Here is a 6119-nt window from a genome sequence, read left to right as displayed (position 1 = left end):
CTATTACGGTCTGTCAGACACTCCCTGATCGCTATGACTGAGTAGAAAAAGAAGCGTAGACACATCTGTTTATCCATTTAAATCTTTTCCTTAACGTTAATCCATTGCTTAAGATTTTGCCTGACTCCTGTCACTTACTGTAGTTTCCGCTTTGGCTTTCCATACTGTCCTATCGCATTGACAGCTTGAGAGATAGTTCTTTAAGTAGATGGCTGGTTTCACAGTACCCAATTAAAGTGACCACTGACCTCCTAAATGCCCTATGCGGAACAGAGGTTTGGCAGTAAAAAAATTATGCCACATTTTTGTTTTGATAGTAAAAAAAAAAAAATAGGTTTACAATGATAATATTCAAAGTCGAATATGTTTTTAATGTTAGTTTTAAGCTTATGGTCCAGAAAGGACTTTGGAAAACGTTCACTTGAGTAGGCTCTTCTAGGCCCATACTTTTATCATAATAAAGTGTCGTAGCAATCTTAGTGTTTGACAGACAATGGATGTAATGATCACTCGAGGACTAAGTTTTTCCAACGATGCATTTTTGAATTTTGTAACGAAGACAATCTCATTAAACTCGTGGTTGTGTTGGTTTAAGTCTACACTGCAGCATTTCATCGATCTGCTTAAATGGCGCCAAGGATAATGTTACATCTCCTTCATGATTCCAGTGAGGACTTTCGAGAAGTCACCCTGTGGAGGTCTTTGGCTCCTCACCCACTAAGAACATGAGTATCTGCTCCGCTTTAAAGTCGTAACTACTGTGTTTGTACGTTGGTCTGGATGACGTAGCCAAAATCATTTGTACAGGAGTAAAAAAAAATAATTTTTTACTTTTTTCTGACAAAAATTTCTAGAGGAACAACCGATTGTCAATAAACCCTTATAATTCCATATTTTGGTTTGCAAGGAATTCAAGGCCTGACGATAAGTTAAAATCGATTGAAATCTATTTGCATTTTTAAAACGATTTTGTCCCGGTATGTCTTCCTTTGTTGGCCTCTTCATACCAGTCATGGAATTCACGTTGTATCAAATTCCTCTGTTCTCTTTCCTTTCTGCCCTGTAGACCATTTAGTCATTTTGAGAGAATTCCATTTTCAATGGCATTCATTTATCTTCTGTGTCATCATTTCATTGCGGTTGACCGAATATACCCAGTAAAAAGATAGCACCAATAAAACAAATCTAGATTTTAAACTTTTAATTATGTGACTAACGACATCTCGTTTTCATTAACATCTTCAAATTCACTTCCAGACGGAACCTCCTGGACCCTGCGCCATGGGAGAAAAAACAGAAAAAATTTATAATAATCATTGTACAATTGTTTCATTGCAAAGCGTGTGGCGAGACATTTTATAGTAAAAGAGACGATAAAAACATCAACAAGGAAAGCTGTAACTAAGAAGCATCCAGGCATCTCACGCTTCCGTTAGTACCAACAAAATTCCGGTGCCATCTCAAAATTCAGCCAAAGATTGTTTGGCCAATAAACCTCCCTTGACAAAATTGAATTGAATTCCATAAGAACATCTTGAAATATCTTGTAGACAAACAGACTTCATCGCTGACAGGGGTAGTAAAAAAAAAAAAAAAAAAAAGAAGCAGAACGTTGCTAGAGGAGTTTGAAGTCAGTTAACTAAGGTTAATTTGACTCACAGATGGGCATGGGGCACTGCATGTACAAGGCTTGCGTGGGTCACAGCAGGGGCAGTAGGGTGGGCAGCACTGTGGTGGTGGTTTAGCTGGGCTTCCTCCACCCTGAAATGAAAAAGTCAAGTAAATGTATGGTATATATATATAGTGTATATATAAATAATTATTATAATATATATATATTGGTATAATATTTATATGTATAAATATATATAAATATATATATCTATATATATATATATATATATATATTATATATATATGTATATTATATATTATAAATATATAATATATATATATATTATAATATATATATATATATGCAGAATCTATTGGTCATTTTTACCAGATACATATGTTATTGAAATAGTCACAATGCTCTCTTAACTTCTCGAAGCCTTGAGATCCAAGTTCAAAGAAATCATGATGTCCGGGTTCGTTTCCCGCTACCGGACATCATGATTTCTTCATATTTCTTTGAACTTGAATCTCAAGGCTTTGGAGTGACAAGCATATCCAAAAAATCGCGAGGAATTCGAGAAGTTAAGAGGGCATTATGTCTATTTACAATTATGTATGTATATATAAATAATATATATATATATATATATATATATATATATATATATATATATATATATATATATATATATATATATATATATATATATATATGTCTGTGTGTGTGTGTGTAAACATGATTTATCTATAAGATTCTGAAGATAATTTCTTTGAAATATTCAAGATATCATACTTACTCCATATGGGGTCCCTTCCCCTTCGGCTAGCATTCCCAGAAGAACTACAAAAACAAAGAACATCGTCATATAGAGTCGCATTTCACCGGATGATGACCTGAGGATAGGTGAAGATTGGTTAGTTTCTCTCTCTCTCCTTTATTATTGTTTTTACTGCTCTCTATACCAGCACTGACAGCCAAGTGTAACAGTGATATATATATATATATAATATATATATATATATATATATATATATATATATATATCAGAAAGACAGGAGCACGTACTCAAATATAAAATTTGCAACACACATAAATCCTAAAGACTTTTGCATGATAGGTAAGACCCAAAACATTGACGAGTTTAAATACCCTTGTATCTATTATGATTAAAATAATCGTCCCCATTCCTAATCAACAAACATCCTCTACCTAATTATCTATTGGTTAACCCACATGTTTCAGTCTGCTGTTTACATCCCCTCCCCAATACCTGTTTCTGTACCTGGTAGAAGTCCTTTTGGCACTGCTGGGGTGGGTGGGTGCCCTGTCTGTTGCGTTGCACCTCTGCCTTATTTCAATGTTTTGGTTTTAATTCAAATTTTAAACCTTTTCGTGTATCTTTTGTGTTCTTTCTGTACTTTTGATTTTAATATGGTGTTAGTAAAAGTACATGATGTGTACCTTCCGCTGCTTATACACAATTACTATTATAACTTCGCGACTTCAGCCATGCAGGAAGATGTATCGAGAGATACGAAACGTCGGCATCTGAATAAACAAAATACAGAAAAGAGCGCCTATCGTTTGCTCAGATATGGCTTATATATATATATATATATATATATATATATATATATATATATATATATATATATGTATATATGTATATATACATATATAGTATACATACATATATATATAAAATATATATATATATATATATGTATATATATATATATATATATATGAATAACTTAATCACGAAGTATATAAAACGTGATGCTATGTATAAATAAAGTTTTTTTTTGCGTTCGTGGGAAAAAATCTTTATATATATATGTATATATATATATATATATATATAAATATATATAGGTATATATATTGTATATATATATATATATATATATATATATATATAGTATATATAATTATACTGTATATGTATATATATGTATTCCACAACAGGCTTCTTATCCACTGGGTGGCGAGGGATGACGCCAGGAGGTTACAATCATCTGAAGGGATCACTTATCCGTCGTCTTTTTTCTGAAAACCACCAGATGTTGGTTCCCACTCACAGTTGCGTGAAGTATTGACAGCAGTCCTTATATAATCAACTCACATAGGAAACGTAAGCTGAGTACTGCATTAATTAACCACTTTGTCTGATTGCACCTTCCCAAGGGGGATGAGGAATTGCCACATCCGTAACACACATACGCGAACGCCGCCGTATGTGTGTCAAAGGAATTATTCTATCAGTGATAGAATAATTCATTCATAATATTAATGCTTTGATTATACCGGAACGTTTGTTGAAATAAAACGATAGCCAATTCATGTACACTAAAATCGGTTTATCAAATAGATAACTAAATCGCCGCCAACAACTTATAAATCAACTTCAATGTGACTCACCTCAGCGTTAGGGATCGCTCGCTCTCTCTCCTTTGGCTCTGTCCTTATTGTATGAAATATCCATAACATTATTATGTTGCAGCTCTTGTCTGCCACTATTTTATTTCTATTGGATCTCCCCCATTTCGTGCCTTATTGAACCAAATTGAAAAATCCCTAAATACGAAGAGTCACTTTTTGGTCCTTGAAGAATCCTTTGCAAACATTAAAAACAAAGTCCATGGGTGAATATGTTTATAATGAAACAATTTCCTTTTGAGGGAGGTAAATATCTTCAGGAATACGTGTGAGAGCAGCTGATGATTTATCCAAAACTAGGCAGGTCAGAGAAAACGCTAAAACAGGAAAAAGAAATCGGTGGGTACTCAGAGAGTGGCTTCGCCTTCTAAAAACAAATAATGGAAGACTATAATTGTCATGCAACGAAAACAGCAGCATAAATGAGAGTGTTCTGATGAATATAGTACTATTTGGGGATATGATAACAGGAACAGTAAAGATAAGCCTTGAATGAAATATAGTGAGAATTTTGGGTCAGGTTTGGACATTTGAACTTTGAAAAACCCACTCAAATCATGTAACGGGTCTGATACGAGAGAGAAACAGACCAAAAAGACAGCAGAAGGAGTCGCATACCTAACGTCAACGCAGGAACGAGTATTACGATTTTGTTCGAACTTCCACACTTGCCACTAAAACTTTGACGATTATGATACACCGAAACCAACACTTTTCTGACTCTCTCAAACCCACGGAAAATTTTAGCAGGACACTTTACCTGGAAATCACGGATAAACTCTGGGGTCTCTCTGATGGGATAGTCTGCCTGCAACCGCGTTTTATGCTTGAGATGGCCACACCCTCAAGAGTGACTGACCAATGAGAGCCAAGCTGTCTGTCTGTTGGGGTCCCCGTCAGCATCGTCCCTCAAAGTAGTCACGGAATTGGTCCTTTCATTTCATTATTCGGCTAAAGACTTATTAATAATAAAAACGGCTTGAGCAAAGGTTAATTCTTTTGCATCATTCAAAGAAGCTCTCGATTTCTTCGGCATGTAGACCTTTGCAAAATATATATTAAATGATGATACCTATTAGGGAACTTGGATCTCTTATTTCTCCGCTTCAGTTGTAGTAAGATGAAGTCCTGTGATCAGTGCGTCGATACGCGTGTTGCTGCACACTTACCATTGTTCTTGTGTATTCTCTCACCTCTTCAATCTGTGAATCTTGAATCCCTTCGACCTATCTATATCTTTTCCCAGTCTCCCTACACTACTCAACCACCCAAAGTAGTCTGATCAATTTTATTAATTTTGTTACTTTTGAATCACATCTCATTTACATCGCTATATTTTCCACTCCTAGTTTCACAACTAATCATATCCTCCAGTCTTAACATTATACGTTTTATTTTCATATCACTCACATAAAGAAAGGAAACTACTTCCCAGAGAGAGAGAGAGAGAGAGAGAGAGAGAGAGAGAGAGAGAGAGAGAGAGAGTTTGAACGGGCCTTCCCTCGTGTGTTCCAGCTTCTATCTTCGTAAACAAACCCTCTAATTCCAGAACTTTTCCAGATCTTCTACAGCTGGTTTCCTCGCCCCACCTGCCTCTGATCCATCTCCTTTCTCGTTTGACCATCTACCTCCTTCCGAATACCTTCGTCGGGCAACCGTTTGCAGTCCTTTGTCTTCTTCACTGACACTCACCATTTCATTGTAGCGAAGGCGTGGGTAAGAGGTAGAGTCTACAAACTTACTCATTTATTCAGGCAACAAACAGACGGGTCAGTATCTCTTGCGAACGGAAATGTAGTGCCTGACACTAGGCGACAAAAACAGAGGTCACAACACAGTCATTTGTACTTCTTGACAGATGGAAATATATATATATATATATATATATATATATATATATATATATATATATATATATATATATATATATATATATATTTAGTGCACAATTTTTCACGGATACAACATTCATTTAATAGAATGACTTTTTCACTATTAACCAGCTTTTTTAAAATTGCTTCATATTTTCTAATTATTTTCTTCACTTCATTGTTCAGGTTAC

General features: G+C 34.9%; 1 long non-coding RNA gene across 1 annotated transcript; it reads right to left on the bottom strand.

Annotated features, from left to right (window-relative positions):
* Positions 1-1189: 1189 nt before the first annotated feature.
* On the bottom strand, positions 1190-4940 carry LOC135214133 (uncharacterized). The gene is made up of 4 exons (XR_010314285.1): positions 4818-4940; positions 2415-2511; positions 1660-1761; positions 1190-1274 (listed from the first exon to the last, which is right to left on the bottom strand). It is a non-coding gene; the product is annotated as an uncharacterized LOC135214133 (long non-coding RNA).
* Positions 4941-6119: the final 1179 nt, after the last annotated feature.

Source organism: Macrobrachium nipponense, chromosome 45, assembly GCF_015104395.2.
Source record: "Macrobrachium nipponense isolate FS-2020 chromosome 45, ASM1510439v2, whole genome shotgun sequence".
NCBI classification, from domain to species: Eukaryota; Metazoa; Arthropoda; class Malacostraca; order Decapoda; family Palaemonidae; genus Macrobrachium; species Macrobrachium nipponense.
The sequence above is the reverse complement of the archived record's forward strand: the minus strand, read 5'-3'. Positions and strand labels throughout refer to the sequence as shown.